This window comes from Pseudorca crassidens, chromosome 6 (assembly GCF_039906515.1).
Source record: "Pseudorca crassidens isolate mPseCra1 chromosome 6, mPseCra1.hap1, whole genome shotgun sequence".
Lineage (NCBI taxonomy): Eukaryota > Metazoa > Chordata > Mammalia > Artiodactyla > Delphinidae > Pseudorca > Pseudorca crassidens.
Genome location: NC_090301.1, coordinates 54744719 through 54770696, shown reverse-complemented (window position 1 = coordinate 54770696; position 25978 = coordinate 54744719). Strand labels below are relative to the sequence as shown.

Below are 25978 nucleotides of genomic sequence, written 5' to 3'. Positions count from 1 at the left end.
TAATCTCATGACCTAGAGTTCAGTGCTGTTGGTTCAGATGGGAGCTATATCTTCATCTCATAGTTACAGAAAGATGATTCCCTGAATGATACCCTGAGAAAACCCAGGCTCTGGCCTCATCTCATTATTGTTTGAGCTCACGTAGAGACATGAACAATTTTTCTTTATATATGGAGGATCCATCATTCTCTTCAATGACAGCTGATTCTGTTCTGAGGGTTGGTGTTGGAGGAGGTGCTTACCATGAAATAGTTTGCTAACTTAGTCATTTGCTTCTAAGGCATGCATCCTCACCCCTCAGGTCCTCAACTAATTTCTCCTAATGTATCTGCCTATATGTTCTTGGCGCCCTCTTGATCAAACTCCCTTTGAGGCTGTGCTGAGTTTTTACAGTCAAGTACTGATAATTGTAAGATCCAGAAAGTCATTTACCTGTCTCGTCATTTATAATTAGATTACTTAATGGTTCAGTTTTGCAAATTAAGTAGAAGAGAAATGATCAAAATAGTGTTTCAATTACTCTATCCAGATCTTGCTTTTCATTTCATTTTATTTATAAGAAATCAGTGAGGACTCAGTAGTAGAATTAGATCCAAATGTGTTTTTCTTCTGTAGGGAATTTTCTTTGAATTCTTTAACTCAGTTATCTCTGTTTTAGGTTAGAAAATTTTAAAAAGGCAGAATGACTCTTAGCTTTTAGGGAAGAAATGTTTAAGAATTTATATAGGGAAGGCTCATAAGTAGAGCAGTGAACTCAAGGAAGGACTAATTTACAAATGCCTCTGGCTCCTTTGACAGGCAGCAGTTTCTTTCCCAAAGAAAGTTTACACACTAATGTTGCTGAATGATTCGTAGTTTCTTTAATTGATTGGAAAGAAGAGAGCCTGAAAGCTCAGAATAACTTTGACTTTATTCCCTTCGCTGTGTGTTTTAAGTTTGAGTCAATACTCGATGACTCGTTTCCCCATATTAAACTTTTGAAGGATGTAACTGCCTTCTGGTAATCATAGCAGCCATTGATGATCATTGCTGAGGTCCCATTCATTCACTAGGAGATAGAGAATGGCATTCTTCTAATTCTAACATTTTTCTTCAATTATTAGCTGGAATAAATTATTAGCTTCTATAAAGAGAAACTGTTTTGTATCGAGGCCTCAATATCCTGAGGTATGGCTTGTAATAGAAAAGCAGGGTAAATGCTGATTCTTTCCCTTTATTTACCAGTTTCAAAATGAGTTGGTTAGCTGGCCTCCTCTAAAGGTGACCAATAATTTTTTTTTTTTTTAAGATATGGTCACCTTATCTTTGATAAAGGAGGCAGGAATGTACAGTGGAGAAAGGACAGCCTCTTCAATAAGTGGTGCTGGGAAAACTGGAAAGGTACATGTAAAAGTATGAGATTAGATCACTCCCTAACACCATACACAAAAATAAGCTCAAAATGGATTAAAGACCTAAATGTAAGGCCAGACACTATCAAACTCTTAGAGGAAAACATAGGCAAAACACTATGACATAAATCACAGCAAGATCTTTTTTGACCCACCTCCTAGAGAAATGGAAATAAAATAAAAATAAACAAATGGGACCTAATGAAACTTCAAAGCTTTTGCACAGCAAAGGAAACCATAAACAAGACCAAAAGACATCCCTCAGAATGGGAGAAAATATTTGCAAATGAAGCAACTGACAAAGGATTAATCTCCAAAATTTAGAAGCAGCTCATGCAGCTCAATATCAAAAAAACAAACAACCCAGTCCAAAAATGGGCAGAAGACCTAAATAGACATTTCTCCAAAGAAGATATACAGACTGCCAACAAACACATGAAAGAATGCTCAACATCATTCATCATTAGAGAAATGCAAATCAAAACTACAATGAGATATCATCTCACACCAGTCAGAATGGCCATCATCAAAAAATCTAGAAACAATAAATGCTGGAGACGGTGTGGCGAAAAGGGAACACTCTTGCACTGCTGGTGGGAATGTGAATTGGTACAGCCACTATGGAGAACAGTATGGAGGTTCCTTAAAAAACTACAAATACAACTACCATATGACCCAGCAATCCTACTACTGGGCATATACACTGAGAAAACCATAATTCAAAAAGAGTCATGTACCAAAATGTTCATTGCAGCTCTATTTACAATAGCCCAGAGATGGAAACAACCTAAGTGTCCATCATTGGATGAATGGATAAAGAAGATGTGGCACATATATACAATGGAATATTACTCAGCCATAAAAAGAAACGAAATTGAGCTATTTGTAATGAGGTGGATAGACCTAGAGTCTGTCATACAGAGTGAAGTAAGTCAGAAAGAGAAAGACAAATACCGTATGCTAACACATATATATGGAATTAAAATAAAAATGTCATGAAGAACCTAGGGGTGAGACAGGAATAAAGACACAGACCTACTAGAGAATGGATTTGAGGATATGGGGAGGGGGAAGGGTAAGCTGTAACAAAGCGAGAGAGAGGCATGGACATATATACACTACCAAACGTAAGGTAGATAGCTAGTGGGAAGCAGCCGCATAGCACAGGGAGATCAGCTCGGTGCTTTGTGACCGCCTGGAGGGGTGGGATAGGGAGGGTGGGAGGGAGGGAGACGCAAGAGGGAAGAGATTTGGGAACATATGTATATGTATAACTGATTCACTTTGTTATAAAGCAGAAACTAACACACCATTGTAAAGCAATTATACTCCAATAAAGATGTAAAAAAAAAAAGATCATAATGAACTTTGGGATTTAAACACATTTGATATGTTTCAATCCATTTGCAGTAATTATTTTGATGATCAAATTGTCCAGTTTTGGCCAGGGGAGCCTCTTCCAGTTGGCTTCTGAGCTGCATATATGGTATGTATGTATGTACCTATGCATGTATGCATCAATCAATCATCCATTTATCTATATTTCTATTTATTTATAATATGGTCCTGCTGGTCTTTGATAACAAGATGTTCCTAGCTCATTGTACCTTTTGTTTCCAGACCTGAAATCAGCTGCTTCTCCAAGGAATTCTGGTTCCTTTTAACGGAAATTGTATTTCAAGACACAGTATTAACACTAGCGGTAGAGATCACTACTTGGTTTGTCATTATTTATAGGCCTTTTCAGAGGATAAAGTTAGGAAATTTTACCTTTACGTAAACTGCTTCGTGAGTTCATACTGATAATTCTAATTCAGATTGAAGATTATGAAAAAACGATGATTAGGTGGAAAAGAATGGGGTGAATAAGCAAGGGCTTGTAAGACAATGTAAAAGGCGCTAACGAAATAATTAATGAAATTATGGAAAATAGAACTGCAGAGGGATCTTAAAATAGAAATGAAGCTTTGAAGTTTCATTGGTCTGTTTTTCTACCTATTCTTTGCCCTTTCATAAAAGCTAAGTTTGAACCTGTCTGAGTAGAGAAGAGGTTCAGGAAGGTGAATCTCAAATATTAGTTAACTGGCCTCAGCAGTACAGAAATGTCTGGAGGCCTCGATGTGAAGTGATTTGTGTGAAGTGAAGAGATCAGAAAACAGATTACAGCAGTTCAAACGGAGAATTTTGTATAGAGCAAGTTTCAACTTTAGTTGACCCTCCTGCAACTGTTTTCTCACTTTGAACTTTTTCTTGGAAAAAGGCTTTTATCTCTAGCAGTGAGAAATTTGGTATGTGAAAACAGGGCAAAGTTAACTGCCGACAAGCCCCTTACACGCATGGTGGTTCTGGTTTTCCTTTTTGGTCAAAAGAGCTGTTGGTCATCATTTTTGTCAGATTTCTCCTACTGATCTTAACTTTAATGTTGCTGTTATTTTTATTTAATGAGAGGCAATATGTAGGACATTTTGACTAGTATTTTGTATTATACAGGGTGGAGGCAAGAAGCCCAGGCTTTAGCATCCCCAGTTTAGTCTGGAAGGCGTATGTGTTCATGTATACAGTCAATATCTAAGGCAAAACATTGCATGTATGCATGTTATCATAATTAGAGAAACTTGAATTACTTTACTTACTCCATAGGGAGATTCAGAATTAAATGCAGAGGTAAATTTCTTTTTTTGCTTTGCTAGAAAAACTCTGCCCATACATGTTTAAAACGCCATTCTTGGGCTTCCCTGGTGTCGCAGTGGTTGAAAGTCCACCTGCCGATGCAGGGGACACGGGTTCGTGCCCCGGTCCGGCAGGATCCCATGTGCCGCGGAGCGGCTGGGCCCGTGAGCCATGGCCCCTGAGCCTGCGTGTCCGGAGCCTGTGCTCCGCAACGGGAGAGGCCACAACAGTGAGAGGCCCGCGTACCGCAAAACAAAACAAAACAAAACAAAAGAAAACCGCCATTCTTGAAAGTATGTCTGTTTTCAAATTGAATATCTACAGTAAATGAAATAAATATGTTAAATATCCCCAGTTCTTTGAGCATTAAATTTTCCTTAATGCATGTTGCAAAAGAGAATTGTTTTGGATGGGAAAAAAATGCAAATGTTATCGGCTTTTAAGGTTAGTATCAAAATGTTAGCAAAACTCCATTTCATTATTATTATTTAGAATCTGTCTCCAAGGGGAGCATTTCATGAATCAGGATACATAAATGAAGTGTTATTGTGTTTCTTTAAACTTAGTATTCATTTTTAAAGAAGAAATGTTAATATTTTGAAGTAGACATCAGTGGAATGCAACGTTATAAGGACGGGTTTCCTTTCAATATTTTCAACAAAAAATAACGTAATAGCCTCCCTCTCTAGGGCTATGGGATCCAATGGACTAAAGATGGAAGAGACAGGCCTTCCTTAAAATTAAAACCTTCTACTCTGTGGAAGACAATGCCCAGAGAATGAGAAGACAAACCACAGATAGGGAGAAAATATTTGTAAGAAACGCTTATGACAAAGTATTGTTATCCAAAATATACAAAGAATTCTTTACAAACTCAGCAATAAGAAAACAAACAACCTGATTAACAAGTGGGCCAAAGACTATAACAGCTCACCAAAGAAGATATACAGATGGCAAATAAGATACAAAAAGATGCTCCATTGGGCTTCCCTGGTGGCGCAGTGGTTGAGAGTCCGCCTGCCGATGCAGGGGACACGGGTTCGTGCCCCGGTCCGGGAAGATCCCACATGCCGTGGAGCGGCTGGGCCCGTGAGCCATGGCCGCTGAGCCTGCACGTCCAGAGCCTGTGCTCCACGACGGGAGAGGCCACAACAGTGAGAGGCCCGCGTACCACAAAAAAAAAAAAAAAAAAAAGATGCTTCACATCATATGTCCTCAGGGGAGTGCAAATTAAGGCAACAATGAGATTCCTCTACACACCAATTAGAAGGGCCAAAATCCAAAACACTGATAACACCAAATGCTGGTGAGGATGTAGAACAACAGGAACTCTAATTCATTGCTGGTGGGAATACAGAAATGGTATCTGCCACTTTGGAAGACAGATTGGCAGTTTCTTACAAAACTAAACATACTCTTACCATACAACCCAGCAATCACACTCCTTAGTATTTACCCAAAGGACTTGAAAACGTATGTTCACAGAAAAGCCTGCACAGGGATGTTTATAGCAGCTTTGTTCATAATTGCGAACGCCTGGAAGCAACCAGGATGTCCTTCAGTAGGTGAATGGATAAATAAACTGGTATATCCAGACCATGGCATATCACTCAGCACTAAAAAAGAATGGGCTATCAAGTCATGAAAAGACATGGAGGAACCTTAAATGCATATTATTAAGTGAAAGAAGCCAATTTGAAAAGGTTACATACTGTATGAGTCCAATCATATGACATTCTGGAGAAAGCAAAATTATGATGACAGTAAAAAGAACAGTAGTTGCCAGGGGTTGGGAGGTGAAGAGGAATGAATGGGTGGACACAGAGGATTTTTAGGGCAGTGAAAATACTCTGTAAGATACTATAATGGTGGATACGTGTCATACATTTGCCCAAACCCATAGTATGGACAGCAAGAGTGAACCATAATGTAAACTATGGACTTCGGGTGATTATGAAGTGTCAGCGTAGGTTCATGAGTTGTAACAAAGGTACCAGTCTGGGGCGGGGGGGCGGATGTTGATAATGGGGAAGCTCTGCCTGTGTAGCTGCAGGGGGTATATAGGAAATCTCTGTATTTTTCCCTCAGTTTTGTTGCGAACCTAAAACTGCTCTAAAAAATAAAGTCTTAATTTTTAAAAGTTCGTGGAAAAAGTGGTACAAAGAAATTAGAACTTTTGAGTTTCTGTATCTCTCACTGTTTCTTGGGATTAATGAATTGGGAAAATATAAAATAGAGGTGGTGAATCAAATCCAGCTGAAATTCGGAGTTGGAGAAAGTATGTCTGCGTCCCATACAACACCCAATATACCCAGCACCTGGTACTTGATTATCCCTTGTTTTATCAGAAGTTCAAGATTCAGTATTTTGTAGATATAGTTCCAAACTTATAATGGAAATGGATTTAAAAAATTAGATTTATTTTTTAACCTTTTTTTTTAAAGCTGTTATGAAATGAGAACTAGTTCTATAATGGGTTTCTCCAAAAGCAAAGTGTTAGTGTGATCCTGGACAAAAGTACACATAGAATAGTCTGTCAGAGCTGGAAGGAGCTTTGCCATCATCTGGTTGCCTCACATCCTCAGTTTATAAATAAAGAGACCAAGCCTCAGCAATGCTTCTCAGTGACTTGCACAGAGTGACACACTGTGAAGCAGCAGAGCTGTGACTAGGCACCCAGACATTCAATCCCTGGTCAATGTGTTTTCAGCTGTATTGGGATGCTTGGTGATTGCGTCTTTCTCTCTGTCTTCCACATCTTGGTTGGAAAGCTTAAGGGCTTGCAGAGATACTGAAATATATATGTGTATGCATTATTCAGAAGAGGCACCGAAAATTCTCAGTATCTTCTAAAATGATGATGATAAATTTAAACTTGGCTTCAGGATATCAGGAAGCCTCTGACAGTGTAGCCTTTTGGCAAGCGCTTTTACCTCTTTTGCTGGCCAGAGTCACACTAAACCCATATTTAGAATAAAAAGGGGGACTGTGACATGGTAACATGATGCCCAGGGAGCTCTCCGGTACAGGTGCAGGGCCTCCTTTCCTTATGACCAACAGTTGTGTTGGGACACAATTCACACACTCTTCTTCTTTTTTTTTTTTTTTTTTGGCCACACCGCATGGCTTGTGGGATCTTAGTTTTCCGACCACGGATTCAACCAGGCCATGGCAGTGAAAGTGCCGAGCCCTAACCACTGGACCTCCAGGGGACTACTTTTGTACTCTTCTAACTCATGAATGCCAGTTGCTTTGTTCCATAAGATCTTCCAGTTATTCTTGAGTTTTGGAAATTATCTAACCAGGGGAAAGTAAAATCCCTAAACATGAAAAAAAGTAAATTAAGTCCTTGAAATTACTTGATCATTCTGTCATGTAAATGTCCAAACTGACCATCACATCAACTGTGTGGATTTATAGGACATCATCTTTTTTTTTTTTTTTTTTTTTTTTGCGGTACGCGGGCCTCTCACTGTTGTGGCCTCTCCCATTGCGGGGCACAGGCTCCGGACGCACAGGCTCAGCAGCCATGGCTCACGGGCCCAGCCGCTCCGCGGCATGTGGGATCTTCCCGGACCGGGGCACGAACCTGTGCCCCCTGCATCGGCAGGCGGACTCTCAACCACTGCGCCACCAGGGAAGCCCCATCATCTCCTTTTAAGACCTTATAGCAATTCACAAATGTTGATTAGTGAGTACTGACCATATACCTCCTTGCATGCCTTGTGAATTCTGTAAGGAGATTGGAAACAGTTTTGGCTCAGAGTAATAAGGGCACATTTCACAGGTGTACTTTTTCCATCAGTGCCATGGGGAACAGGACCGATTATATGTAATTTCTGAACTGTGTGACTTTGAACTATGTGGATGTTGAGGACTCTTTAAACACACAGAATTTCATGGCTTTCAACATGGTAATAATTGGGTTTAATGTATTCAGTCTACAGGCAATACTTGCTCGTAGGTGCATTTGTGAGGCCCTCCCCGCCCCGAAATAACCTCATAATCTCCAAGGGGTCCCTGGGCCTTCGGTTGGGAATCATTGGTGTAGACCTCCAGGGAGTGTGAAGACCGTTATCAGTGGGGCACAGTGTTTTGTTTTTGTTTTATATTTTACTTTTTAGAGTTTTATACTGATTATTTGTTTCCTTTGAAAAAGTGTGTGTGTATATGTAAAATAACTAAATACAGCCCCAAAAGTTTGTACAGGACACTTTAATGTAGTTCATGCCGTTTTTCAAGTTCCAGGATTGAATAATTGTCCCACAGCTGTATTAGTGGTCATGGACTCTTTTCTGGTGGCTTTGACTTAGAAAATTTAGGCCAGCTTTTGTAAGCATAGCAACATTTTAGTGGCTAGCGTGACCTAGGTCAGCATTCTTTCCCCTACCATTGACCTAAATCTGACAAGACTGAAGCACGTATGCAGTAGACTGCATGTGTCCCCCCCGAAATCCGTGTTGAAATCCTAACCTCCAAGGTGATTGGAAGGTGGGGCCTCTGGGAAATGCTTAGAGCCCTCATGAAAGGGATTAAGTTTCCTTATAAAAGGAACCCCAGAGAGCCCCTCACCCTTCGACCTTGTGAGGACACAGGGAGAAGATGGTGGTCCATGAATCAGGATGGGGGGGTTTCACCAGACACTGAATCTGCCCGCACCTTGATCGTGGCCTTTGCAGCCTTCAGAAGAACCACGAGGAATAAATGTTTTTTGTCCAAGACCCGCAGTCCGGTATTTTGTTACAGCAGCCCGACAGACGTGGACGATGCTCTGTATTCTCAAACCTTTCTCTTCCCTTTTCTTTGTCTCTTGCTCTTCTTCCCTCCTTTATTCTTTTCCTCCTCTGTCTCCCTTCTTTTTTCCCTTCCTTCCCCACTTTGTTCTACAGATCCTTGAGCACCGTGTAGTCTTGGGAAGCTTACAGATTAGTGGTTAAAACATGTGCTTCAAAAGAAATCACAGAAATCTCTAATTGCAAACTGTGATAAAATGCTGAAGCAAAAATGTGGGTGCTGTGAGACTGTGACAGAGAGAGGCAGCCCTGCCTGCAGGATCAGAGAACACTTCCCTGGGGAGCTGACAGTTGGGCTGATTTGGGATTAACTAGATGATAAAGAAAGGGAAAGATGTGTTTTCCAGGCAGAGAAAACAGAATGTGCTTAAACAATTAAATGGAAGAGCGATAGACATGCTGTGGGACGAGGCAAGGGCAAGTCACACCAAGGTTTGTAGGGCCTGCCTGTTCAGAATTCTGGTTTCAATCCTAAGAGTGGGTCTTACGTGAAATGCTTTTGTATGCCCAAGCGATTCAAGGACCACATTGAGCCCAATGAACCACTGTATACATGTTCTCTGATTTTCACGGGACGGTGCTAACCCCACAGCTCTTTACTGCTTCTATTAGTCTCCCAGGGCTGCCATAACAGAATACCACAGACTGGATGGCTTAAACAACAGAAATTTATGTTCTCACAGTTCTGGAGGCTACAAGTTCAAGATCAAGGTGCCATCGGGGCTGCTTTCTTGTGAGGACGCTTTCCAGCTTGTAGACAGCTACCTTCTCACTGTATCCTTACATGGCTTCTGTGTGTGCTGGGGTGGGGGTGATTGATCTCTGGTATCTCTTCTCCTTATAAGGACACTAGTCCTATCAAATTACAGCCCACTCTTTGACCTCATTTAACCTTATTTACCATCCTAAAGGCCCTATCTCCAAATACAGTTACACTGGGGGTTAGAGCTTCAATGTATGAACTGGGGGAGAGGGGAGCAGGGGAGACACAATTCAGCACATAACACCGACCTATCACAATCTGGAGTGTGACTTGTGATGACTGTTCCCAGGACCATACCTCATGATTTACAGTGGGCAGGTGTCTTAGAAGAGGACAGACCTTAAAGCTCTGCAGCATTTGAGCTTCTCCCTTTGAATACCAGTGAAAGAACCAAACAGAAACAGATTCTGTCAAGTCACCATGCTCCATCACAGAAGCCCCATGGAAGCCACGAAGCTGGGGGTTGATCACCTTGCTGCGTCTCTAAAGTGGGCATAGCTCTTGTTGGGGGACAGATGGTGCTCAGTCGCTGCGATGCTGCAGGTCGGCAGGAAAGTCAACATGAAACCTTAACAAACAGAGAGAGGCTGAGACTTCTAGATGCAACCCTCAGTCTTGTGACTTCAGGTGATAACAGTTAGCTTCAAGAATCATGTGAGACCTGCTATATTTAACAAGACCACAGAGGAGAAAACTATGAAACTAAAGTAATCCACTGTTCTTGCCCTTTTTGTGAGAACAATGATAACTATTGTTAACTACATTCAGTTGTGGGGCTCATGCTTTTTCCTGGCTCTTTTAAATTAGTGATCCTTTGAAAAGTCACCTTTAGAAAAAGATCCTAGGGAAATGAATCAGCATGTCATTCTCAAGGGTATTTTCTGGGTACGTTGGTAGATATGGCATCGGCAGGGCCGTGAACACTCTAGAAAGGGGAAGCTAGAGAGAGGCATGGCTATTTTTGTTTTTGCCAGTGCATCGCAAGCTATCAGGGCAAGGCTTATCATTTTCTCCCCAATGACATGAGTTTATTGATTATGTCTGTACTTTTCCCACTTTACCTCTTACATATTCTTATTATAAGATCCTATAATAGGATGAAATTATATAGGATGAATTTCAATCTATTATAGGTTGAAAGGGTCAATGAAAGAAAACTTAGAATAAAAGAAGCCCTATCCTCCACTCTACTGGTAGATATAGTATATGTAAGTATAAACAATACTCTCTTAAGTGTTTTACAGCTCTTCAGGCTTCATAGGTGGTGGAAAAAGTGAAAACCTGGAGAAAAGAACATTTGGCAGGAAACCTGAGTCAGAGAGAGGTTCTATGATGTGATAGGCTAATAAATTATCAAACACTTGCTCTGTATAAGACTGTGCTTGGCATTCAAGAGCATAGCAAGATTAAAAAACAACCAAGGAATTTACATACTAAGTTAGATTAGCTGTAAACCTAAGCAAAATATAAAATGTCAAGTAACTGAAGAAAAGTACAGATGAGATGTCAGAAGCTGGTATATGATTTATTGCCAAATGATTAGTACTACCAGTGAAGAGACTTTCTGCAGTAGCATCCAAACTCTGTAACAATGAGAACCATGCTTGCAGTGCTTGGCATCGTGGTAGGCGTTCATTGGAATGAACAAATGAGTGGTGTTTTTGCTTATTTGTTAAAAAGGTTCTAACTTATGTATAGCAAAGTACACAGATTCTGAAAGTAGACTCAATTAATTTTCTATATCTATGTCTATGCGCAAAACTATCTCCAGATGAAGATATAGAACATTTTTGGCACACTGGAAGGTTCTTTCATGCCTCTCCCAGTCTGTACCACCCAACAGTAAGCACCGTACTGACTGCTGTCACTGTGCATTAATTCAGCCTGTCCTTGAACTTCATAGAGATGGAATCGTACAGTGGTTCTCTTTGGGCTGAGATTCAACTACTAAAGCTATTGCTTTAGTAGTTGCAATAGCTTTCATCTGTAGTTGATTTTTTTTCATTTCTGTGTATTGTTCTTAATGGACACTTGGGTTTCAAGTTTGGGGCTATTATGAATAAAGCTGCTGTGAACATTCTCAGATTTGCCTTTTGATAGACATAAGCACTCACTTCTCTTGAACATATATCCATGAGTGGAATTTCTGTGTCACAGAGTATTATTACCTTTAGCAGACATTTTTTCTGAAGTGGTCATATCAATTTACATTCCCACCGGCAATGTAAGAGAATTTAAATACAGATTCTGAACTGTTTTATAGGTTTCAGTAAAGTGTATTCAAAACGTATAAAGACTCTGGTCATTCTAACTTGAGGGAGGGAATGAGTTTTTCCCAATGTTAGTATTGCTTATATTTCCAGATTATGAACCCTCATGGCCACACAATGTAGGCATTCAGTTAGTATCTGAGTGGGTCCTGAGATACGTCCATAGCTCAGGAAAGAAGACAAATATAACAGCAGAGCATTGTGGCAACCAATTATTTAATTCTGACTTTTATAGTTATCAAGCCTCCCAGCTTTATCCCTGGTCAGTTTCATGATGCCATTCATTCCACAATCCTAATTGAGAGTCTGCTCTATGCCAAGAACTCTTGTCCTTCTGTTGCGGCTGAATAAAATTAAGAGTGTCGGGCAAGGCCCGTAATAACACAGGGGCTGGTGCCGGTATGGATTCATGACCAGAGCTTCCCTCCACTCCTTCCTTAGGACAGGTTGTGGACTGCACCATGAGAGGAATCTCTGATAGGGCCCTGCAGCAAGGTCGGGGGTGGGCTCAGGTCAGGTCTGCACCAAGTAAGACAGGAATTAAGCATGAATGCTTTCCAATAAATTCCTCAGTTTGTCTCTCTTATCAAGGAAGATCCCTTGTTTTCTTTTTGTGGGGAAGGGGATGAACAAGGAAAACCACAAAGCATGACCATGAGTTAAATTTGAGTCTGGATATATATGTAGTGTGACTGTTGGACAGACCTGCTTTAATAATAAAAACTGACATCGGGCAGCTCCTACATACCAGCTATTCTTGTTCAGTCCTCAACCCTATGAAATGCGTACTCTTAGTCACTCCATTTCACAGATAAGGAAACCAAAAAACAGAGAAAAGACATAACTCTCCCAAGGTCACACAGCTAGAGAGGGGCAGAGAGGAATTTGAACCTAGATGGTTCCAGAAACTGGGCTCTTAGCCACTTACTGCCTGACAGTTACCTACTAGTTGTGGTTCTTTGAACTCTTAAATTCATAGTCTTTATTTCTAAGAGCCTCATAGAAGTTGGATATTTGACATGAACATTTCAATGATTTTTGCATGTAATTTCTCACTGGGATGGCAAATTTGTAGTCTGAAGAAAGTACAGTCAGCCCTCATATCCGCAGGTTCTGCATCTGCAGATTTGACCAACCACAGATCGAAAATGTTCAAGGAAAAAATTTTTCAGAAGGTTTCAAAAGCAAAACTTGAATTTGTGGCGTGCCAGCAACTACAGGCATACCTTGGAGGTATTGAGGATTTGGTTCCAGAGCACTGCAATAAAGTGAGTCACACAAATTTTTTTGGCTTCCCAGTGCATATAGAGATTATGTTTACACTACTGTAGTCTATTAAGTGTGTAACAGCATTATGTTTTAAAAAACGATGTACATACCTTAATTTAAAAGTACTTTATTGCTAAAGACTCATAACCATCACCTGAGCCTTCAGTGAGTCAATCTTTTTCGCAATAGTAACATCAAAGATTGCTAATCACAGATCACCATAACAAATATTATAATAATAATGAAAATGTTTGAAATATTGTGAGAATTACCAAAATGTGACACAGAGACACGAGGTGAGCAAATGTTGTTGGAAAAATGGCACCCATAGACTTGCTTGACACAGGGTTGCCACAAACCTTCAATTTGCAAAAAATGCAGCATCTTCGAAGTGCAATAAAGTGAAGAGCAGTAAAACGAGGGAAGTCTGCTTGTATTTATGTAGCATTTACATTGTGTTAGATATTATAAGTAATCTAGAGATGATTTAAACTGTATAGGAGAGTGTGCATAAATTATATGCAAATACTACACCATTTTATATAAGGGACTTGAGCATTTTAGGATTTTGGTATTCGCAGGGAGTGGAACCAGCGCCCCACAGATATGGACGGATGACTGTATGACCTATAGAGGTATTAGAATAATCCATAGATCTCAGTTGTTTTTTTTTTTTTTTTTGCGGTACGCGGGCCTCTCACTGTTCTCGCCTCTCCCTTAGCGGAGCACAGGCTCCGGACGCGCAGGCTCAGTGGCCATGGCTTATGGGCCCAGCCGCTCCACGGCATGTGGGATCTTCCCAGACCGGGGCACAAACCCGTGTCCCCTGCATCGGCAGGCGGACTCTCAACCACTGCGCCACCAGGGAAGCCCCATAGATCTCAATTTTTAAAAAGAAAAAATTTTAATCTAATATCAGTAGATCTGAATCAGAAGGTATGTAAACTGGCAGCCAAATATACTACTCAATAATGTCTGTGTATTTTTATGTAAATTATGTGTGTATGTCACGAGAACTAAAGAATATCTGAAGTCTGAAAATTTATGAGTTAAAAAATCTCTACATAATTAACATTTGGACATCTCTCATAGGATATGTGCAGTACTAGATCCTGAATATATATCATCTGTAATCCCCAAAGCAACTCGAACTAGGTTTTGTTTGAGCCCAAATCCCCATTTCTCAGATGAGGAAATTGAAGATCAGATAGGCTGAGTAACCTGCCCAGTTTCATAGCTAAAAAACATCATAGTTAGAACTGGCATTTAAAGTAAGCCTGTTTAACTCCAAGCCCCGTGCTCTTTCCACGATGCCACAGATTTCCACTTGAGCCCAAAGGAAGCACTCAATTTCAAAGAAAATTGCTGTTTATGTGATATCATAGTCTACCCTGCTTTCTCCATCCATTTTTTTTAATCCATCTATGACATCAAATCAAATTCCCAGAACAATTTTGAATTGTAATGGATGGCATTGTTCACTGTCTCAGCATTTTAAAATTTATTCTGCTTTTACTGCCAGTATCATCTATCTAAATACAGGAAGCTTTAGTCATAAGAATGTTAATAGGCCTGATTTAGTTGTCAAAGTTTTTTGTGGTCTGATGAGCAAACAAGTAAGTCGCTGTGGAAACCAAACAGAAATCTAGATGAATTGATACAGCAAGAGGCCTAAGAAATGGGCAGCTTGAAGTAATTCCATCAAAGTAGCATAGGAGGTAAAAGAGACTGGCTCAAAGAGAAATTAGGCCAAGGTGATTCAGTTAAGCCGTGTATGGAAAAAAATACAGATTACATATACAAAACTTACACTTGTTTAGGGTCTATTTTATCATTTCGAACCACTGTATAATTTATGGTGATGCCACTGACAATGTATACCTAATTTGTTAACAGATTTTAATATTATTTTGACCTCAGTGTGTATGTGGTGGACATATTTGTACTGTAAAAGAACATATAGTGATTTTATAGTTATTGTAAAAGTGCTTAAGTTAAAAAAGAGTCTCCTGCTACCTGCCCGAAGGATTCAATTGCCATTCCAGTAATCTGAGAGACACCAGCAACGTGATCTTGGAGACTGAATGTTCCAAACATCATTGATATGAAAACCATCTCAGGGAGCACACTCAACAGAAAACTTCCTATTAGCATGACTCTGAATCCAGACGTCCCTATAAAAATGTTCGTCATCTGGGTTTAGGACTTAAGTCATCTGTTCTTTCAGGATTTGGGGTTTTGGAAAATTACTTATATTTAGGAGTGCATATTAAAACTCATGTATGTAACAGTTTGTGAACTGAGTCGGCAGAGAAGTGTCGTCTGTGAATATAGGACAGTGGGCAGCTGTTCAGTGGTCTGGCAAGAACATACCAAGCAGCACAGCCCTGGAGCATCACCCCAGAGTGAAGTCAGCCTCTCTTTTGTGATCCAAATAAGTGTTTCAGTTAGCACCATTCAAGTGACCTATTAGGACTAGTGAACTTCTGCCCAAGCTATATCAGACTGCCAGGGTTTAGGGGTTCTTTTGTTAATCTTTCCCTCTCTTGGCACTTGTGGGTTCTGTTATTTATCAGATTCTCTGATTTTGGTCCTTGAATATTTAGAGTTTAAGGCGCATTAGATGTGATGATTGAAATTATCACTATGTACACAGGTCTCTAGGGCTCTTTTCCAAAGCCCAGAGGCAAGTAGTGTTTTGAGTCTATAGTAGGGGAAATACAGGACCAGCTATCTTATGCTTTCTCTAACTTTGGAAGTGTATTATCACTTATATAAATGGGAGGGAAGCTTTTTAAGCACCACTGTTAGTAGTTGTTGACAAATCACCAGTTGGTAAATGTTAATGGTGGTTTCTTTGCCCTGGGAGCAACATTAAAATTCTCATCTCCCGGGGCTACCCTGGCGGTCCAGTGGTTAAGACTTCGCCTTCCAGTGCAGGGGGTGCGGGTTCGATCCCTAGTTGGGGAGTCACATCCTAAGATCCCACATGGCCAAAAAACCAAAACATAAAACAGAAGCAGTATTGTAACAAAACTCAATAAAGACTGAAAAAAAAAAATTCTCATCTCAACTTGCTTCACAAGAAAACAAATCTTATTGCATATCTTTTTAACTGAAGCCTTTCTTCAGCAAAATTTGTGTGAATGCATGTTCTGTCCATCTGGTTTCAATGATCAGTCACAGCGAGCTTTAGCACACTTCAGCATACTTCTGGTATACATTAGCGAAAAGTATGGGCACACTGCCATATGCAGGTGTGCCAGGTGCAGTTGTGCTTACAGAGATGGAGCAGGTGTGGGTGTTGCCTGCAGAGGCCATCCATTCTGGGGAATGAAAGACATGTGTGTCAAAAACTCTGATCAAGATGGACTGAGGAAAGTCCAGGAGGTGCTGAGCAAGGATTATGAAAGTTAAGAACCTGGAGAATTGCTTCTAGCTGAGCCATAGGAAGTGGCTTCATGTCATCCACACAGGGTTTAAAGGAAGGATGGGCTTTAGACTTTGGAAATGTAAGGAAAACTATTTTCTTTAGAGGAAACACATAGAATAGGCAAAGAGTGGGTATGTTTGGGGGAACTGCAAGGATTTGTGTTTAGTAGAAGATTTCAAGGAGCCTATCATGGAAGATGAAGTTGGAAAGTTGGTTGGAGTTAGATCATGGAGGACCTTTAATACTAGGATAAGGAAATTGGGCTTTATTCTCTCCTTCCTTAGTTTCAGATATTAACTCAAGTGTTTTACCTTAGGTCTGATTATCAAGTATGATTATTCATAAAGAGTACAATGATCCTTTTGGCAGTTTGCTGGAGAACAAAAAATACTGTTACGCAACTGCAGTATGTGTCTGGGTCAAATGGCTTTTTTTTACCGAAAATTTTCCACAGAGGCTGTGCCAAATATGTCACATAATCCTATCACTCAGATGAAAGTCAGCTCCATCGCTACAGCATGCACTGATTTTGATTCCTCCCTGGGTTCAATGATGTTAGGATTTACATTTCACACCTTTTTTTTTTTTTTTTTTTTTGACCAGGTGGGTGGTGCTAAAATGCCTAATACTCCATATGTCTGGCAAGTAAGCTGGTTTGTTTGAAAGCTGAGTCATTAAGCTCCTTTATCTTTCTTCTCAATTTCCTACTTAGCATTTTCCCTTCATATTGGGCACTTCATAAGCAATGAGGTGGCTCATTAGTTTGCTGCCCAGGAAACAGCAACCCTGTTTTTCTCTTTTCCTATTCAAAGGAATTATTTTAGTCTACTTGTGGTGTGCCTTGGAAATATTCTGAGCTGATAATTTTAGCTAGTGGAGGCAAAAGGAGAAACATCTGAATTTTATCGGGTAGACTTGGAACACTTCAGTTCATAAAAACATTAGTGAAAAGGGCCATTATTGTTAGTATTCTCTGGCTAATTAACTCAGTTGACTAAAGCTTGAGGCTTATGTGGCAAGGTCCATTAGTTTTGCTCTCTGATTATCTCTTAGAGCCACTGGTCCTGGCCGTTGATTTAGAAAATAATTATAATAACAACAAACACTTACATAGTACTATACACATGGACTCATTTAATCTTCAGAATAATCCTGAAGGGTAGGTACTGTTATTCTCTCCATCATTACAGATCATGAAACTGAGGCATTGAGAAGCTATGTCACTTGCCTGGGGCCCCATTACTGGTAATTGAGCCAGGATTTTGAACCTAGGCACTTGGGTTCCAACGTCTTTACTCTTGACCTCATTAAAATCCAAGGATGTCCCTAGACTTAAGGAAACATAATGTGTGTCTAAATATTTAAGGCTATTTATTTTGTATAGTATGAAGCTTTGAATTTAAGAAATTTCAGACCAGTGTATGATATACAGACACCAGAAATCTATTTAGCATCTCGTTTGTTGTCCATGCAGTGTTGTGCACATGAGCAAGGCTTCACAGAGGTGACATTTGAGACCTGAGCCAGGACTTAAAGGATGCTCAAGTGCTCAACAGGCAGAGAAGAGCATCACAGGTAGAGGGAATAGCACGTGCAAAAGGCTTGAGGAGGTGAAATGGCATTTGATGTGCATGTTTGAAGGAAAGTATGATGTTCACTGTATCTAAAACAGGGTGGAACATGAAGAGAGTGACTAAGATGCAATTTAAGGTTACAGATTGTACCCTGATGAACAGTTAAAAATTGTCCTATCAGGCAGTGACCTTTTTTTAAATCAAGGGCTCACAAATTTTTGTATCCAATTTCAAAAGGTTCTCAGGTGCTCTGAAAGTCACCTGTAGGTCTGTAGAGTCCTTCCCCCCAAGCAGTAGAGAATAATACGATCCAGTATATGTTTTAAGAAAGATGACTCTGGTGCCAATGAAAGATGGCCTGGGAGGAGAGAATGATTGGAAGCAGAGAGATCGCAGGGACAGATATAAAAAATCTAGCTGAGATGACAAAAAGAGAGCGATGTCTCTGAAAGATACTTAGGAGATGGAAGTGAGAGGATCTGGGCTGAGTTAAATGGGAAAGTTGCACATAAAATAGTTAAAAGTAACTGTTGTTTCTAGCTTGGTTTAGGATAGATAGTCATGTCATTAACAAAAACTAAAGGAAAGGAAAGGGGCAAGAGCAGAAAGATTATGGGCTTGATTTTTAGACCCACTGAGTTTCAGGTGCCCATGATGTATTCCAATGGAAATGTCTGGTAGACAGTTGGAAATGCAGTCTGGAAAAGAAGTTAGCATTGGATAGAGAGAGATTCAGCTGTCTCTAGCAAATGGTAGGTTGAAGCCCTCTGGGTGGGTTAGGGCCACCCAGGAGAGCCCAGACTGAGAAGACAAGGGCAGAGGAGGAATATCCGGTAAAGCTGGCTGCGGAGACAAGACTTGGGAGCAGCAGCAGCATTATAGCGTTTGAGAGCTTCCTGTTCTGAACACCGCATACATTAACTGGCCTGATCCTCAGATACCTCTGTGAAAGGGCTACATTTTACACATGAGGACCCCGAGGCACAGAGAAGTAAAGTAATTTGCACAAGGGCACAGAGCTAGTAAGTCGCTTTCAATGGTAAATTAGTGGTAGCCTCATTAAGTTGATGTGATTGAATTAAGACAGTTTTTGTCACAACTGTTTTACAGATTTAAATATAGATTGGTAAGCTTTGATGATAGTATTTCCTTAATTTTCCCCCTGCTCTATCAAGTAAATATAGTATGATCATCAGAATTCATGAAGAAAGTATGATCTGAGACTTTCATAAATTTCCAAATTCCTTGGCTTTTTCTCACAAGAGTATTCTGTCAAGATACATGCATTTCTTAAACATATTTTTATTTAATAGGTTAAGTTTTCCCTGAAGTTTTCTCCCAATTAATAAGAATTTTTGGCATTAATTGGAGCACTTCCTGAAATGGTTTCATGAGTCATATTTTCATATTTCTACTTAGAATATACGTTGGACTCTCTTAGCAGTGATCTGAGACATTATCAAACTCTACATTCTTATTTTAATTTACCCAAAACTTCTCTTGTCTCCTTGAATTCATCCCTTCCTTAGAATATCTTCATTATATTTTCCCTTTTATCAGTACACCAGCAGTGGAGATTTTTCTTGGAGCCCATTTGCTCAGTGATTTTTTTATTACTTCATCAGAGTTATGCACACCAAGGAGGAAAGAACGATGAAGCCACACCAGGTTGACACAGCTGGACTATCTGCTAGACTGGAGTCAGCAGACTACAGTCCACGGGCCAAATGTGACCCCTCACATTTTTGTAAATAAAGTTTTATTGGAACACAGCCATGCTCAATCATTTACATATTATCTGTGGCTGCTTTCCTGCTACAAGGGCAGAGTTGAGTAGTTGCATTAAGTGGTGCAGTGCATGACCCACATAACCTAAAATGTTTACTGATTTGGACCTTCACAGAGAAAAGTGCTGACTCTTTCTCTGTAGCATACTACTTTTAGAAGATTAGGAATTGTCCAAAGCATATTTATAGTGCTTTAGAGTTAAGACATATTTATAGTGCTTTAGAGTTAAGAGTTCTCTTTTAAATAAAACTTTAAAGAAAATTTTACTCAGCTGAATAACAGAACTATTGAGTGGTTTCTGTAATATTTGTTCTTTGGGTCTAAAACAGATACAGTCAAGGGAATAATGAAACTGAATACTCCTTTAAGTAATCTAGAATCAGAATTCTTAACTGTATAATCAGTCATCTGAGTTTTTGTCAGTTTTAACAGAACTGTTTAATTTGGAAGAATTTCTTTTTCTTTGAATGCTCAGTAGATGCCAGGTCTTTCCTTGTGCTCAGCTTTTGGGATTTGCAGAAATATTACATCTCCCTACCCTCAGAGAAATATGTCTCAATTGGAACCAAGTTAAATACAAACCAAAAAAAATCTGGAAAAATTGACCTAGATCATAGATATGTAACAGAATGATAAAAATATGTTTTGTGCTGAGTACATTATTTTAGTTTATTAGCATGTTGACCATATCTTATGTTATACTTCAATCACATTTCTGAGAAAATGAATGTGCTTTCTTTTCTTTTTTTAAATTGAGGTATAGTCGACATACAGTATTATGTAAGTTTCAGGTGTACAGCATAGCGCTTCACAATTTTTAAAGGTTATATTTCATTTATAGTTATAAAATATTGGCTATGTTTCCAGATGTGCTTTATTTGCCATTCTTTTTGTTAAGCCAAGAAGTGTGTGAGGGCAAATGGGATCACATTCTGCTCTGTCAGATACAAGTTCTTCACTTGTCCCTCGTGAATGGCCACTCTCCTCAGTAGTTCTCCCCTCCCTTTTTGGCTGCTGTGGCTTCTGAGGTCCTCTCTTGCACCTGGGTTCTCTTTCCTGCAATTTGTTCTCCAGGATCTGCCTCCCTGGAGCATGATCACATGACTCTCCTGCTCTAAACTCCGCTCCTGTTCTCTGTAGCCCACCCAGCAAAATCTGGTCTTTCACCAGCATTGGAGACCTTCCACGCTGTTTCAAACCTACTCTCTGCCTTGTCTTCCCCCACTGTCCTTTTTTGTACCCTGAACTCTGAGGACTGTGACTACAGTCTGCACTTTCCCATCTCTTGATTTTCATACACATTTCCTCACTGTTTGAAATGTCCTTTAACCTCTGTGATATATGATAGGACTAATGAGATTAGATAGATTTCCAGGTTAAAAGTCTGCTCTTCAGGGCTTCCCTGCTGGCGCAGTGGTTGGGAGTCCGCCTGCCGATGCAGGGGACACGGGTTCGTGCCCCGGTCCGGGAAGGTCCCACGTGCCGTGGAGCGGCTGGGCCCGTGAGCCATGGCCGCTGAGCCTGCGCGTCTGGAGCCTGTGCTCCGCAACGGGAGAGGCCACAACAGTGAGAGGCCCGCGTACCGCACAAAAAAAAAAAAAAAAAAAAAAAAGAATTAATCTTCAATGTGTATTGTCACAAGGAATAATCAGACTTGAACTTTATAAGCTTAGCACCTTTGGACTTCTGCCCCGTATGCAGTTTATGTGCAAGGTAAAACAAGGTCTTTTACAGTTTCTAATTAAAATAAAGTTTAGTTGCCACTTGGTTAACTTCCTGGTTTTTGAATAAAACTTAATATATTAGTCACCTGGAAATTTGGAATTTGAATGCGACAATAGAAATCTTTCTGTCCTAGTCAAGTTTTTGAAGCTGTACTGAAATGAATATTCCTCATATTTCTGGCTTCAGTAACTATCAGAGATGATTGATTACATGTGAACCATGTATTGATAGATAGGTAATTTTTAATGCAGAGCGGTCAGCCCCCCTGAAGGTTATAGAAGGCACCAGACTTTATAATCATGGTTGTTGTCCTTCTGAAAATTTCGCAGAATGTCCATATAAACATCAATTATAGTCTTAGAACCAGCCAAAACCCTTTACAAAGTACATATAAATAGAAACCTTGTAAAATTCACTTTTTAACTCTCACACTTACGCTGTGCAAGGAACTAAGGTCTGGTCCCTGTTTCCAGAGTCAACACAGTCTGTTAGGGGAGATAAGAGGTGTAAGCAGCAAGAAAGACCAGGACAATCTCACATTAGTTAGAATTGACCCAAGTACCAGATGTGATGAGAAGCTCCTTCTTTCTAGCTGGGAAAATGGATGAAAGAGTTGGAAGTTGTGGTTTTGAGCTGGGCTTTGAAGGATGTATTAGGCAAAGACTGTGGGGAAAGAGATGAGTGAAGGGGAAAATGATCCCCAGGCCAAGGTCTGATTTACACAGGCTGGAGACAGGACACGCACACAGCGTGTGTCCTGTGGGAGGGGAAGGGGTCCTTAGGTGTGATTAGCAAGATTCACCCTCCCTCCTCCCTCCCCTCTGCTGCTGGATTGGAGGAAACCATTACCCCGTGGTCCTCTATTCTCCCTCACCTTCCCATTTGCTATTACAGGATGGTAAGAAGTTATGAAGAATAAGACTAGGGAAGAGGAATGGGGGTGGGAGTGTGCACAAACAACTGCAGTAGAGCACAGGGGGCTCTTTACCGTATTCTTTTTTTCCCCTCCTCTTTCAGTGTTCTTCCTTTTCCTAAGCTTGGCAGAATTCATCATAGGGAAGAGCAAAGAGAAGGTGGATAGGGCAGTTTCTGTAGCTGGCTATTCATATTCAGTCTGCCTATAATTCTATGAGATTAAAGAGCATGCATTGAGTAGTGTTTGCAGAAAATAAACATATAATGCTGAGCATACGGAAATAATCTTGGTGGACCCTAAGCCTAGTTTTCTATGTCATCATCGTAATCATCAGTTTTATTTAGGAATTGTAAGATGCACAGAATTTTCTTACAACACAGTAGAGATCTTAAAAGCTTTTTTTGTAGAGGTAGAGGGGCATTTAGAACAAACTTTTTTTTTTTTTTGCAGAAAAATGGCACTTAAAGAGCAATCACAGCATAAAATACCCAGTAGACATAAATCTTTTGCACTTTTATTAAGTCATAATTTTTCAGAATGTGTGTGTGCTTTTTCTTCTCTGTAAGTAGAAAGAGAAAAAACGAAAACAGAATGAAGCAGTAGGCTTGAAAAATAATCAAACCTGGGGAGTAAGTTTTAAAGCTGCCTTGTGAATAAACAAGGCTGCTAAAGAAAGGTCTATGGCTTGAAGGAAAAAACTGCTGCCACATTGCAGGGTCAGATTTTTTTTTCCTTTCTCTCTTTGTTTTTTTTTAACTTAAAGTGAACATGTTTTATCTTCCTGTAAAATATTGTTTCTTTGCCTTCTGAGAAATTACGTCAGGTTGAACACTATGCTTTGCCAGTATAGTCAGCTCTTTGTGCTAGAGGATCGTTCTAGGTGTTTGGCAGTAATTCTGCTCTGTTAAGACAAATTAGAGACTAGTAATGGGTCTTTATCTGGGTATTGGTATTGTACATTGATATGCATGTGTGATGGAACCACTTCATAGTGACTGTTTTAAAAAACTTTTTGAAGTTTACATTTAATTAGAGGTTTAAACATGTTTCTGAAAAATATACTTCGTCTCCTTTTAGAAAATATTTGCTTTATAAATGGAGAGTTTTCTTACTCGCAGCTCTGGGTAAGATGTAAATGATACATGCTACTGATTGCTGAGGAGCTCAGTGGTTGTCTTTGAGATTACGTAGATTGAGCAAAGGAGGTAGAAAGCAGGGGGGCCATCTCTTACGAACTTTCTCCTCAGAAGATAAAGTGGAAGGAATTTTCTGTTAGCCACAGATGCTCGTGAAAGGTCTATGGAGATGTATCTATACAACTGTAATCTCTCTTTTTCAGCCTCTGTGCCTTCCTGCAAAAGATCAAGAGAAGGAAATCAAGGAGCCACTCTTATAACTTACCAGATAACCCCAGCAGGCTCAGTAGACAGACCAAGTTCCCAGGAAAAAAGCTACAGGCACTTGAGGATAAACTGCTTCCAACAGCTTTTAGCTTAAAGCTGACCTGGAAGGCTTTGACTCCCAATTACAAGGTGAGTTAGGAGAATGCAAGTTTAAAATCAAAAGCAGGGTTAGATTAGGCAATGCTTAATGATAGCAAAAGATTACTGAGATATTACCAAATCACAGGAACACGTTTCTATTTTTTATGTATATATCAGATGGAAAAATAAGACTTGGTGATTCTGGTTATGTTTAGCCATCTTAATAAAAAGTTCTGCAATATTTTTTTTAAGGATAGGAAGTAAAAAAAAAAAAAAAGCCGAAATATTGAACGTTTTTCTGTCTACAGTTTGGCATCATGTGAAAATAAAGTGCTCCCCTTCCCTTCTGGAATAATAAACCTGCGCCTGAAAATGGCTGAAAGGTTATCCTCGCTTTCATTATATATGCATGACACACACACTCTTAAAATGCATACAGTTTTTATAGTCTTTCATAGTAAACAGGTAGACGATTGATTGTGATATTTTTGCACATGAGGCTGAAATAAATATGATAACAGCAGTGCTCACTTTGGGGTCCTTGTCATCTTTGATATTTGCAGTTATTATTTTCAGAACCACTTCAGATATGCTGTTTGACATCTTAGGCCCAGTGGGTTTGGTCTTCACCGTTTGGACACATCCCTCCCAGTTATACGAAGCTTTCTACCTTCTGAGGTCAGTGACCCCCAGAGTGGGAGGATGTGCCATCAGAGCTCTTGGGGATCTTTTGCAACGTGTGTCCTCTACTCAACTCTACTTATTTTCTCTGGAGCACAAGGGCAGCAGTGGTGGTGGTGGTGGTGATAGTTCAGACATCTGTAATTTGGAAAATACTCACAGGTGTTCTGATACCACTTCGACCTTTTCCTTGCATGGACTGCTCCCTCTTGGTAGGACAGAAACCATGGCTTACTAATTTAGTGTAATCACTGTTATGTCAGAAGATTTCTGCTTATTACTGCATCATTTAAAGTTAAATTTTATTTATTTATTTAGTTTATTTTTTTGGCTGCGTCGGGTCTTAACTGTGGCATGCGGGATCCTCGTTGCGGCATGTGGGATCTTTCGTTGCAGCTCCTGGGCTTCTCTCTAGTTGTGGCGTGTGGGTTTTCTCTTCTCTAGTTGGGCGCATGGGCTCCAGGGTGTGTGGGCTCTGTAGTTCGTGGCACGCAGGCTCTCTCGTTGAGGCGCGTGAGCTCAGTAGTTGTGGCGCGCAGGCTTAGTTGCCCCGCAGCATGTGGGATCTTAGTTCCCCGACCAGGGATCGAACCTGCGTCCCCTGCATTAGAAGGCAAATTTCTTTACCACTGGACCACCAGGGAAGTCCCTTAAAGTTAAATTTTAAAGCACAGCTTGCAGACTGGTGGCCTACAGGCCAGATTTTAGACTATAATTTTTTTAATATGTGAAAGTTTTCTTTTTTAATATTGAGTTAATTGCCAACATCTCAAAAAGGAAACTTCACATAAAAAAAAAAAAAAAAAAAAAACCAGCAAAACAGATACCTGGCTTCTCTTGGAAGGTTAAAAATCTGGTCTTGTTACTATTTCAAGACCTGAAGTTTGCTAGTCGTTACCATTCCCTAAGTCTTTAACCCAACCAGCTATACGGATTTGTGTTACCTACCTGGCATCTGTAGGCTTTTGAGGCCAAGATTCATGCTTTAAGCATCAATTTTGTCTCTCCTTACATGAAGTCAGTCCCCTGTAGTTTACACATAACACTCTCTTAGTCTTTATTCTCTTTTGGCATTTTATTATTTTATATAAAATGTGTGCACTGTGAGAATGGTGGCTTTCTGAGGTTAAACTAACACCTGCCAGGCTTGCCTATGAAGAAGGAAAACTTTTCCAAAGCCAGGTGGCCCATGGTTCTTAGTTTGGAAATCTGATTGGCGGA

At 40.1% G+C, this 25978-nt stretch overlaps 1 protein-coding gene across 12 annotated transcripts in view; it reads left to right on the top strand.

Annotated features, from left to right (window-relative positions):
* The window catches only part of OSBPL6 (oxysterol binding protein like 6), a 207072-nt gene that overhangs the window by 63988 nt on the left and 117106 nt on the right, over positions 1 to 25978 (top strand). For 5 of the 12 annotated variants that reach the window (XM_067741425.1, XM_067741423.1, XM_067741428.1 and 2 more), the window contains exon 1: positions 23982 to 24124. The exons of 1 other annotated variant lie outside the window; for it this stretch is intronic. The gene's annotated coding sequence lies outside the window, so the exon portion shown is untranslated. Of the gene's footprint in view, positions 1 to 23980; positions 24125 to 25978 lie in introns of those variants that run through there. 6 more of the 12 variants (XM_067741429.1, XM_067741431.1, XM_067741427.1 and 3 more) reach the window with 3 other exon arrangements.